Source organism: Myotis lucifugus, unplaced genomic scaffold, assembly GCF_000147115.1.
Source record: "Myotis lucifugus unplaced genomic scaffold, Myoluc2.0 scaffold_588, whole genome shotgun sequence".
Lineage (NCBI taxonomy): Eukaryota > Metazoa > Chordata > Mammalia > Chiroptera > Vespertilionidae > Myotis > Myotis lucifugus.
This window is the reverse complement of record NW_005871636.1, coordinates 322,263-334,612: the sequence shown is the minus strand read 5'-3', so window position 1 is coordinate 334,612 and position 12,350 is coordinate 322,263. Positions and strand designations below refer to the sequence as shown.

The 12,350-nt window shown below is 48.6% G+C and overlaps 1 protein-coding gene across 4 annotated transcripts in view; it reads left to right on the top strand.

Moving 5' to 3' along the window:
• The first annotated feature begins 1,266 nt into the window (after positions 1 to 1,266).
• FAM81A (family with sequence similarity 81 member A) overlaps positions 1,267 to 12,350 on the top strand; it is a 73,316-nt gene continuing 62,232 nt past the window's right edge. The window contains exon 1 of one of the 4 annotated variants that reach the window (XM_014446947.2): positions 1,267 to 1,358. The gene's annotated coding sequence lies outside the window, so the exon portion shown is untranslated. Of the gene's footprint in view, positions 1,359 to 1,626; positions 1,801 to 12,350 lie in introns of those variants that run through there. The other 3 variants (XM_006104683.3, XM_006104681.3, XM_023745855.1) reach the window with 3 other exon arrangements.

Sequence of the window (12,350 nt, the reverse complement as noted above, 5' to 3'; positions counted from 1 at the left end):
TATAGCCTCTATGAGAGCAGAGAGCAGGTGTCTTTTTCTTCTCCACCACTGTGTCTTAGCTTAGAGGGAGGCAGTTTCTAGCATTTGGCAGGCATCCAATAAATATTGCTGGCTGAAAGAATGTTAGGGATGCATGAATCTTTTGTGTGTGTGTGGGGAGTATTATCCTGTTTTATAGGTGTCGAAACAGCCACAGAATACCCAAGGCCACACAGAAATAACTGCTGGAGAGAGGACTCCAAAACAGCTCAGTTTAGCTTCACAACCCAGGGTCTTTCTACCACGTCACGCTCCTTCCCTGGGTGGAGGGGCTCAGGCTGGCAGGGAAGAGAGACAGGAAAACCTATCCTGGGTGAATACTAGCAACACGACAGAGGTATGAAACGGAGGCGGTGAGGCCGGCAAAGGTGGGCGTCCTCAACTCTGCTTAAATTAAATCCCGTTCGCAGGGGAGGAAGCAAAATTATGAGTGGATTGGCTTGTGCATCCCGCTGAGAATGCAAATAGAAAGGAAGGTGCAAAGAGTTAGGACGCCCTGGGAGTGGGGATGAGGCGGAAGGGAGAAGGAAAGGATGTGAGAAAGAGGGCTGGGAGCAGGGTCTGTCTGTTGCGGGCAGGCACAATCCTTGGTCCCTGCAGCGGGTATCAAGGTGTTTTCATCAAATGACAACACCTGGCAGGCGCGAGGGTAAGTTCACCTGCACAGTTGGGGCGTCGACGCCGAGCTGTTTCCCAGACAGTGGCCTAAGAAAATAACTCCTCCCAGTGTGCATGGGTGGGTGGGAGTAAATAATGCCTTTTGTGGGAGAGGGGTTCCGTCCATAGGGATATCAGAGCTCCGAAGAGAATTACAGCGCAGCCACCGCGGCTACTATCTTAATCAGGCACCATTTCAACACCTCTCCCTGCAAGCCCACGAGCCCTACGACAGGATCTATTTTCCCACCAGCGAAATCCCGGCCCGCCCAGTGCGGGCGCGGGGCTGGGGGCCCGGGGGCCAACGGCGCCGAGAGGAGAGGCTATTTTGGGTGCGGGAGCGCGGCGGGCCGAGGGCGGCGCCGGGCTGGGCGCGGGCGCGCGGGGAAAGCCTCCAGCTCGGGCTGCCACGGCAACCGCGTCCAGGCAACGCGCCCGGAAGCCGCTCGGGCGGCGCGCGGCGGCTCGCGTCCCCCGGGAGCCGCGAACCCGGCCGGGCCGCGCGCCGGGCCAGGCGGCAGGCGCGCGCTGATTGGACGGCGCTCCCCGCGGCGCGGGCCCGCAGCCGGGCTCCCCGCACAGCCCGCGCCGGCGGCCACCGCACCCAGCCGCGCCCGCGAGGACCAGGGGAGCCGCGGCGCGCCCGCCCGCCCCCCGCGAGGGTGAGTGCCGCGTCCCGGGCCCCCGACTCGGCATCCCGCGGTCCGGGGCGGCCGGTGACCTTGGGGCAGCCCCCGGGGAGATATACGTGGGGGACACGGAGAGACGCGCGTGGCCCGTGTGACCCGCTGCCGGCGAGAGGGTTCACTGCTTGCTGACGCGCAGGAATGAAGTTGGGCACAAAGCGCAACCGACATTGCATTTTTGCGGGGGCTGGGGAGAGGCTGCATGCGAGCAAACCCGCGGAAGCCCCGAGCCGAGGGCTTGTTTGGAGGAGCTGGGGTGGTGCACACATTGCCAGGGAGCTGAGTGACCTTGGACGGGTCAACCTACCCCCCGCCCCGCTTCGTTAAAAGGAGAGGCTCGGGTTCTTCGCAGCTCCACGGTGCTGTTGTGCCATTGCACTGGGAGACGACAAAGGGCCCCAAAGTACTGGCTCTGCAGGTACAGCATCTACAGGGCTTAACCATGTATATTGTACAAGGGCGCCCATGAATTGGTTCTCAAGTGGCAAGAAATGTTACAGTTTTGTAGACGATCATGGAGAGAAAGCGGTAGGTGGTCCAGAGAGTGACTTCTCAAGATGGCCAGGTTAACACCTCCTGGGTGCTCTAAAGTCATGAACGAAATCAGGCTTAATACTCCTGAGTTCGTTCCTGTAGTTAATCTAATAGGAAACTTTGTATCTGAATAAGTAGAATCAAGACCCAATAGTGGCAGGCAGCAGCAAATTAAATGAGTCATTTCTTCAGTATGCATGAGGGTGTGTGTGTGTGTGTGTGTGTGTGTGTGGTGCACGGGAGTGCCTGGCTGGGATCACGCCTTCATCTTATTGTCTGTGTATGTCAGTATTGGAAATTATTTCACAGGAGTCACCAGAAGCAATGCTAGCATGACTTGAACCCACAGAAGTGCAGCTCTCTCTGGAGCAGGGGCAGCTTGCTCTTAAATAAGAGTTGGGTTTGTGACAGTAAATATATTCTTTACTGAGAACCATCCCTAGGATTTGCACATGTCTCATCCTTCAGGACCCTGGCATGGAGTGTGTGAGTGTGTGTGTGTGTGTGTGTGTGTGTGTGTGGTGCTCCTGAGACCCAGGAGGCTGTGACACCGCTTCTATTTTTAGCATTGGCTGGTGCTGAAAAGACACCCAGGCCCCTTTCTGTATCCTCAGCTTATACCCTGAGAGGGAAGGGAGGGAATCCCTGGTCCTTCTCACAGCCTCTGGGGTTGACCCTTCTCGCTTTCTGCTCTGAGGCTGTCCTTGGTATTCATCCCAGTCTGGTTTCATCGGTATAAAAAGGTGGGTTGGGAAGACAGCATTCTCGGTGTTAATGATTAAGCTTCTGCAAGCTTGTTTACCTGAGGGCTTAATAATCTTTAATGGCTTACATGTTAGAAATCTGATAGCATCCAGACAGAAAAATTCTTACTCCCCAGGAATTCAGCCACTAAGCCTATAAACCCTTAACAAATCACACCTCACACACCAGGAACCCTCATGAACTTCAGCCACCTCTCTCTGTAGGCCGCTAACCTGTGTGTCTCCAACCCACCATTCAGTCTCGTTTCTTACATCCTACAGCCATACTCCTGTATTTTCACTTTTCTGAGGCGGAGCCCATCTCCTGTTCCCCCCCGCCCCTGCCCCCAGCACCAGAGCCCTCTCCCACTTCACCAAAACATGGATTGGCCTCCCCCTGGCTTCTCAGAGCCACCTCCAAACCGTGAACCCACCACTGACAAAGTCTTTAGAGAGCATGCTGCCTGCTTGTGCTCCACACCTTCCTTCTCATCACTCATCAGTACTTGCCAAACCTGCTGGCTCAGGATCACCTGGAGCATTTTGAAAAAAAATGTGGCTCTTTAGACCAGGGGTCCTCAAACTACGGCCCACGGGCCACATGCAAATACAAATATTGTATTTGTTCCTGTTTTGTTTTTTTTTACTTCAAAATAAGATATGTGCAGTGTGCATAGGAATTTGTTCATAGTTTTGTTTTAAAACTATAGTCCGGCCCTCCAACGGTCTGAGGGACAGTGAACTGGCCCCCTGTTTAAAAAGTTTGAGGACCCCTGCTTTAGACTCTCCCAAACATTCCACATGAGAATCATCAAGGTAGCAACATGTATGAATCCTTATTTTAAAAACAACCCCCCACCCCACCCCCCCAAAAAAAAGGAAGGGGGAGAAAGGAAGATGGGGAGAGAAAACAGCTCCCCCGGTGAATCTGATGAGCACACAGGTTTGGGAATCACTTCCCTTGATGCTACAAAAAAAGTAACAGCCCTGCCGGGGGTGGCTCAGTGGTTGAGCATCGACCTGTGAACCAGGAGGTCATGGTTCGATTCCCGGTCAGGGCACATGCCTGGTTGTGGGCTCGATCCCTAGTGGGGGGTGTGCAGGAGGCAGCCAATCGATGATTCTCTCTCATCATTGATGTTTCTATCTCGCTCTCCCTCTCCCTTCCTCTCTGAAATCAATAAAAATTATTTTTTTTTAAAAGTAACAAACAGGCACGAGCAACTGGCTTGGTTCTCTTTTCTACCTTGTCTCTTGCCAGTGACTTTGGGGTTATGTTGAGGCGCTATTAATTCGATGACCTTGAAGTTCCTCAGGGTCCTCAACATCAACTCCCATGGCTTGTTGAGTCTTGGGAATTTTTTCCACCTTTAAGATCTGGGCTTCACCTTGGACTTCAGCCTGGTTATCTGACCCTCCCATCCCCCCACCCCGCACTGCACCAAGTTTCAGCCATCACTGAGGACTCTGGTCTTTCATTGCTAGCTGTTCACTCCATTTCTCCACTTGGCCCTTATACGTTGCCAGCCATTTCAGTTCTGTCTGGAATCCCAGAACCTTTGTCTTAACACGTTGGACTTCTCATATGGCAGTCCTCAATCCAAAATCACCCTCATTACCTGCTTTATCTTCTCCAGCCTACCAAGTTATCCAGGAGAAAGTCACAAAGACGGGAAGACTGATTCCATTCAACATTTAAGCTGGCTCCATTCTAATTTCACCGAGGTCTAGCTTTTCTGTGAAAAAAATTTTTTTTAAATTAAAAAAAAAATCCTTGGTTAATTAGTTCCGGACTGCATTCTTTTAGAGCAGTGGTTCTCAACCTGTGGGTCGCGACCCCTTTGGTGGTCGAACGACCCTTTCACAGGGGTCGCCTAAGACCATCCTGCATATCAGATATTTACATTACGATTCATAACAGCAGCAACATTACAGTTATGAAGTAGCAACAAAAATAATTTTATGGTTGGGTCACAACATGAGGAACTGTATTTAAAGGGCCAGAAGGTTGAGAACCGCTGTTTTAGAGGTTATGCCAGACTTTTCCATTCCTTAAACTTCCAGTCAGTTTCCTTTTGGGAGATAGCCTTTCTTCATCGATAAGATTAAGGACATCCATGCCCCCGTTGAGTGCCCTCTCCCTCAGTATAAGCTCCCAAAGTTCCCTCCTCACCTAAGCCTGTGTCTTTGCCCATTTTTGTCCTGCTTTGTTTTCTTTCTCCAGGGAAGAAAATACTTCTCATTCCCCTCCCCAAATTAACCCGCATGCACTCCATACTCCCCAGTCTCTGGAGTTCTTCCCTCCCTCCTCGTCTCTTTTGGAAACTTGCTCCATTTGTTCCTCCCTTCAGTTTCTTCCATCCCTCCTTCCCCTGCCCCAACCTTCCCCTCACCGTATAGTCAAGTAAGTCATCATTCTAATAATGGAAGGCACCGTGCTGGCATCCCAGCTCTGTCCAGTATGACTTTCTTTGATGATGCAAACATTTGATATCTGCCCTGTCCAACATGGGAATCCCTAGCCACGTGCAACTGCTGAGCGTGTGAAATGTGGCCAGTGTCACTGAGGGATTGAATCTCTAATTTTTGTCAATTTTAAATTAATTCAAATCCAATCTAAGTAGCCCCGTGGGCTCCTGTACGAGGCAGCAGTTCTGTGTTGTATGAGGCCCCTGTGTTGACTGCCCCCGGCCTCCTTCCTCTGATTGCCCACTTCTTCGCTGGCCTCACCCTCACCCTCACCTTTCTGTTGAAACTGCTTTCTTGTCTTGCTCCTGGGGAGGGGTCCTGGCTGCGGAGCTGAGGCCCTTCCCCACCTTGGTTTCTGCCCCTGTGTCTGCCTCCAGCAGTCGCTGTCCTCTTGAGCCTCTCTTCTTCTCTGGTTCTCCAGGTGCGACTCAGACCTCATTTCTCTCCTCCACCCTCCTGACTTCTGAACGTAGGATGATGTGGGATCCTGGGCACCTTTTTCTCTTCCTTTCCTCTCAGCCAGCATTCGTTGTTAATGGACAGTTATCTGGTGCCATACTGGGTACTGTGGTTCAGAGCCCTGCTTTTAACCAGGTTGTACTCAGGCCTCCCAGACGCCTTCCAAGCTACATGTCTGGCTCTGCCCTCCCCAAATTCCATTCAGAATCGGATACCACAAGCCTAGTTGTCTCGAAACAGCTCTTCACCCTAGCTTCCTTAATCATTTCCCCCGGATACCTTTTGCTCCAATTCTACAGTGTTAACTATTTACCACACTTGCTTTATCCTTCCCGCTCTTTCACATTCTCCCTCTCCACACACGTGTTTAGACATATGCATACCTGCGTATGTTCTTGTAATCTTTCTTGAACCATTTCAGAGTTACTTGTAGACACGGTCCTCTTTACCTCCCCTCTTCTAGCACTTCAGTGTATATGTCCTAAAAAAAGACAAGGACATTTTCTTGCATAACATGTATCCAAAATCAAGAAATTAACATGGATTCTGTATAATTGTCTAATCTACAGATTTATTCAGGTGCCACCAATAGTCAGAAGAATGTCTTTTATAGCAAAAAGGGGGTAAATATTTTTTAAAAAGTCTCTTCCTGGCCCAGGACCCAATCCAGGATCTTGTACTGTGTTAGTTGTGCCTCTTTAGTTTCCCGCCATCTAGCGCTTTCCTCAGTTGTCCTTTGTCTTTCATGACCTTGACACTTTAGAAGGGTACAGGCGGGTTATTTTGTGGAGTACCCTTCAACTTGGGGTCTTTGGGTGCTTTCTCACGATAGATCCAGGCTATGCATTATTAGGGAGGCGGCCTGTAGGGGAGATACTGTGTCCTCAGTACCTCCTCAATGGTTTTTGTGCTGGCATTCTTCTCTCTGTAACCTGCTCTCGATCACTTGGGTTAGTCTGACTTTTCTCCTCCTCTTCACACTCCCACATCCAGTTGGTCATTGAGTGTTGAGGTGTTGTGGCGCTTGCACCGTCTCCCTCAAAATGTCCCTTCCCGCCTGGCCAGTGTGGCTCAGTGGTTGAGCATCGACCTGTGAACCAGGAGGTCACGGTTGGATTCCCGGTCAGGGAACATGCCTGGGTTGTGGGCGTGGTCCCCAGTAGGGGTCATGCAGGACGCAGCCCATCAATGATTCTCTCTCATCATTGATGTTTCTCTCTCTCTCTCCCCTCCTCTCTGAAATTAAAAAAAATAAAACAAAAATACATAAAAATATTTTTAAAAAAGGTCCCTTCCTTTCCGGTTCTACTGTCCCTCTCCTGTTCCAGACTGTTGTGGAGTCCAGGCCTCTGAGCACAGTCCCAGTCTCAGCCTTGTCTTTCACTGCTTACCAACAGGAACCCGTGTACGTGGTAATTTGCACTAGTCAATACTTCCTCTACTTTGTCCTCCCTGCACCCTTTGTCATCTGCCTTGCATTTACCTAACCCACCCCTTTAAATATCCAGCTCAAACACCTGCTGCTCAAATGCTTTTCTTGATGGCTGAGTTCAAACTGAGCCTGCCTTCCGTTCAGAGGCAAGGCCTGGTGTGTAGCACTCACGTGGCCTGTACCAGCCTCTCCAGCTTGCATTGTGGTCTGTTTCATTTCCCTGTTGAACTGAAGCTCCTGAGTGTGGGGGCTGTGTCTTGCTCAGCACTGCAGAGGCCCTGTGAGTACTTGTTGAGTGCATGGAATTACTTGATTAAATCATTGAGCACATGCACAGGATGGCCATAGAGTGGTCTGCTAGCACCGGGTGCGTGACGGTGGGTGTGAGACCCATGCCTTCCTCCGAAGGAAGGAGGAGGAGAGGATGATGATTCAAAAATAGGGCCTTTTAGCCAAACGATGGGTGATTCAAAAAGGTATTTCCATGTTGTAAGTGGAACAAAGGATTTTCCCCTGGTGATACCTTAATTTTGTGTCATTGTGTCAAAACAAAGAAACCACATATTTGATTTTAAAAAAGAGAGTAGAGAAATCTAACACAGTGTATTAAAAATGGCCCATCTATTTCTCCACACCCGAAATGAGCAGCTGAATGTGTGAGGAGCCGTGTCTCAGGCTCACGTCCTCCCTTCAGAGCCCCCAGCCACCTGTCTCTCTCATTGTCTGGCCCACTCTCTGCTCTGCCAGCAGCCACCTTCCTTCCCCCATCCTCCTTCACGCTTTCTCCTCTTCTTTATTTCACTCTTTCTGCCTGTTCCTTTCTCTCAATGCCTCTTCTATTTTCCTCCCTCTCCTTATATTGATGACTTTATTATTATTATTATTATTTTATTTATTTATTTTTTTTTTTACTTTTTAGCTGTGGTTATGTGCCATGGGTGTTTTGTTTTTTTTAAAATATATTTTATTGATTTTTTACAGAGAGGAAGGGAGAGAGATAGAGAGTTAGAAACATCGATGAGAGAGAAACATCGATCAGCTGCCTCCTGCACACTCCCCACCGGGGATGTGCCCGCAACCAAGGTACATGCCCTTGACCGGAATAGAACCTGGGACCTTTCAGTCCGCAGGCCGACGCTCTGTCCACTGAGCCAAACCGGTTTCAGCACTTTTCTGTTTTTTAATCCTCACCCAAGGACATGCTTAGAGAGAAGGAGGAAGGAAGGGAGGGAGGGAGAGAGAGAAAGAGAAACACAGAGTGAGAAACATTGATTGGTTGCCAACTGGGGATCAAACCCGCAACCCAGGCTTATGTCCTGATGGGATCAAACTGGCAACCTCTCGGGTGCACGGGCGTTACTCAACCAACTGAGCCATCACAGCCAGGGGTTTCTAACAAAAGCAGGTGAAAGAAGAGAAAACAGTTGCTTTTCATTACTCCGTGGTCTTTTGTTGATCCCCCCGCCCCCCAGGGGTCCATGATTCTTGGTATGTTAAAAACGTAGTTATCAGTGACAATAAAACAGTGTATTTGATTCGCTTGCGGGCACACCAGGAGAGTTACTGGGAATGTGCTGGCTGACAAACATCAAAATGTGCTGGCCTGAATTTTTCAGTCTGTGTGCAGGCGCAATTGGCATTTGCGATCAGAAGTCAGGTTTGAGGGTGGCGAGTTGTGGAGGTTATTGGAACGACAGTTCTCCTCCTGAAGACGTGCCTGTCCTTGCTGGCTGGCGGTCAGCTTTTTCCCTCTTAAGAATGCTTTTGTGCCGATAACATCTTCTCTGGGTAGAGCGGCACCAGAAGTGAAGGCAAGAGAGTCTGCTGCTTAGCCGAGTGAGGCTTAAATAAAAAGCCTGTTTACGTGGGCGGGAATGTGTGGGGGCTGCTGCCGCATTCTGGAATTCTTAAAATTATTTAACCGGGAAGATGTTATTCAGAAACCCCTGGTTCCTTCAGCTTGTTTTTGTTTATTTCAGGTTTCTTTGCTCCCCATTTTTAATTATCTCTCGGAGGACTCAGGAGGCCTCCCCTGCTCGCTCTAAAATTGTTATAAAATTAATGCATTGGACTCAAGCTGTTATTACAAATAAAGGAGTCTCTCATGGACTCCCGGGTTTTCAGCAGAGAAGTCCGGCCCCTCCTACTGTGTATGAGAAAAAGGGCGGGGGCTGGAGGCTGGGTCTTTCTTCCAAGCCCAAATCCTGAGCTTTTCAGGTAGAAAGTCATATAGGGAGAACCCCAAAGTCACAATTTGCAGTCTGCCTGCGTGAGTATACAAAGTCACCTCCCTTCTGGGTGAGCCTTGGTGCACCTGGGGGTGTTGGTAGTTTAGGAGGTAGCTTGCACCAGCTTTTAATATTCCTTCTGTTCTAGCTGTTGCATTTGCAGATTCCCTTTTCAACATTTGGTCATGTGTCTTTTCTAATGCTGGAAAGAAAAGTTGCCAAATATAGCTGTTGATCATAATAAAACACCCTAACAGTAGTATTAAGACACTTCTCTTTTGGTGCGTGTGCACGCATGTGTGAGCGCCTGTGCAGGGCAACCTGAAGCCGTCTGCCAAGCTCACAGCTGGAGGGGACCTTGAGTCAGCCATCGATATGTCATTTGGGCAGAGCAACTCAGTAATTAAAACAACGGGCCTTACCAAATTAGAAAAACAAGCCAATGAACCAACATTTAGGGGTGTCTGTGAAGAGATGCTGTGCGGGGTTACATAGGGGTTACAGATGCATATGGTATGCAGCCCCTGCTGTCCCAAAGCAGCTCAGTTGGGAGGCATAATCCATGAAAACTTCAAGTAACAATAGAAGACTTAAATAGCATTTCAAAATAGCTGTTATTAATAGATGGGAACAAAATCCATTCTGTTTTGTGTGTGTGTGTGTGTGTGTGTGTGTTTTGCAGGGGTTCTCTTAAAAACGTTAACATTATTCTAAGCTGTAGAATAGATTAAAACAACATCAATTGCCCTGGCCAGTGTTTCTCAGTGGTTAGAGCATTGGCCCGAGCACCGAAGGGTTGTAGGTTCAACTCCTGGTCAAGGGCACATACCTGGGTTGCAGGTTCAATCTGGTCCTGGTCCAGATGCATGTGGGAGGCAACCAATCAATGTATCTGTCTCACACATGGATGTCTGTCTGTCTGTCTGTCTGTCTCTCTCTCTCTCTCTCTCTCCCCCTCCCTCCCACTCTATCTAAAAATCAATGGAAAAAATATCCTCTGGTGAGGATTAACAACAACAACAATATCCTCTGGTGGAGGATTACAACAACAACAACAACAAAACACACAACAAAGCAACAACAACATCAGTGGCCAATGGGTTCTAGGAGTCTGGATGCTTCTAGCCCATTTGTGCCCCCATCTGGACCTGATGTGTCTGTTGCAGGTTGACCTGATCCCATCAGTCATGCAGCAATCTCTGTGCTGGCTGGAAGGAGAAAGAGAGAGAGAGAGAGAGAGAGAGCGAGAGAGAGAAACATTGATGTGAGAGGCACATTGACTGGTTGCTTCCCACACATACCCCAACATCTGGGCCGGTGATGGAAACTGCAACTGAGGTACACGCCCTTGACCAAGAATCAAACCCAAGACCCTTTGGTCCGAGGTCCGACATTCTAACCACTGAGCAAAACTGGCCAGGGCTCTGACTTTCTTATCAATCTAGATACTTTGATTTTGGAATTAGTCCCTGGCCTCCGTTCCACAGCCCTCCTCCTCCTCCTTGTACTGAAAACAAATGATGTACCCAGATACCAGCTATTCACACGGCAGAGCAATCCCACCCATTTGACACAGGGTGTGGTGGGGGAGCAGCGTTAAAGAGCGCCACAAATCCAAGGAAGCATCCATTCATGGAGAGAGGGGTCCGGTGGTGGGTCAGATAGGAGAGGAAGGGAAGCCTGTGCGTACAGAGGTGCCGTGGTCATCTTGTCCTTGACCTTGACCACACCATCTATCTCTGCTGGCTCAGGTTCCAGTGCTCCTTACGTTGGGGAGGAGGAGGAGGAGGAAGAGGAGAGGACATGACAAGGATGGAACTTAAAATTTTGCCAGGTTCTTTTAAATGCATTGCGTTAAAACGTTTGCACTACCTAAATTGTGCTGCCATGGCACAAAGTTCTGGTTTCCAGGCTCTGATTATAGTTCTATCTAGTACTGTAAATCTCTGTTCCGATCTTGTTCTTTTTAACAAACCTTAACATTAAGCTAGCATGTAAATATTTTCTGTGCAACTTCATAGCTTCCGTAACCATTACTTCAAATAGCCATTCTTCTGAGTGGATGTGCCATGTTTTGTTAACTACGCTTTCATTGTTGGACATTTAACCAATAGCCATTTGTGAACATTTCATGGTTTATTCACCCATTTGCCTAATGATGGGTGTTCGGTCCTCCCTAGCCCACTTTTTCGCTCTTGGAAACAATGCTGCCTTAAGTATTCTTGTGTTTCCTTGTGAACATGTTTGAGAAGTTCGGGGGGAATTTCTCAGCACTGGAATTATTGAGTCACGGGGTTTGGGCACCTTTAGCTTTTCTAGATATTGAAGATTGCTTTCCATCGTGGTGGTGCCGATTCCCGTTCCCACCTGGTGTTCCCCTTGTTCCATATACGTTCCTGTCAATTCGTGGTTTTGCCACTCTGCATTTTGGCCAGCCTGATGGGATGAAATGATATCTTGTGACAAATTAGATTTATTTTATAATTTGCTTCCCCTGCTAGAACAGAGCCACTGTTATTAGGAAAAAAATAGTTCTTACTCTGTCTTCAGTATTCTTTTGACATCTGTGTTACTTTCAACAATAAAGGTAAATTAAAAAATTCTTTTGAGCCCTAGCCAGTTTGGCTCAGTGGATAGAGCACCAGCCCAGGATTGAAGGGTCCCGGGTTCAGTTCTGGTCAAGGGCACATACCTCAGTTGCAGGTTCCCCATTGGTTGGGGTGTGTGCAGGAGGTAACCAATCGATGTGGATGTTTCTCTCTGTCTCTCCCTCTCCCTTCTACTCTCTCTAAAAATCAATGGAAAAATAACCTCGGGTAAGGATTAACCAAAAAAAAAATTCTTTTGAGATGTTTTCTAAGCAAGACAATTATTTGGAAGTCTATTAAATGACTTAAAAGTTAGATCATAAAATAAATAATTACACATTTTAAAATAAATTAAAAATATTCCTAGTAGCTGCACTATATATACCCTATATAAGTAACTTGGTGTCAGAGTCCCAGCTGACAACAACCGCCAGCTGAGTACAATGACTGGCACCTGGCTGGTCGCTACTGGATTCTGTTGGTTAAGAATAAGTCACAGGTCACACCTAACTCAA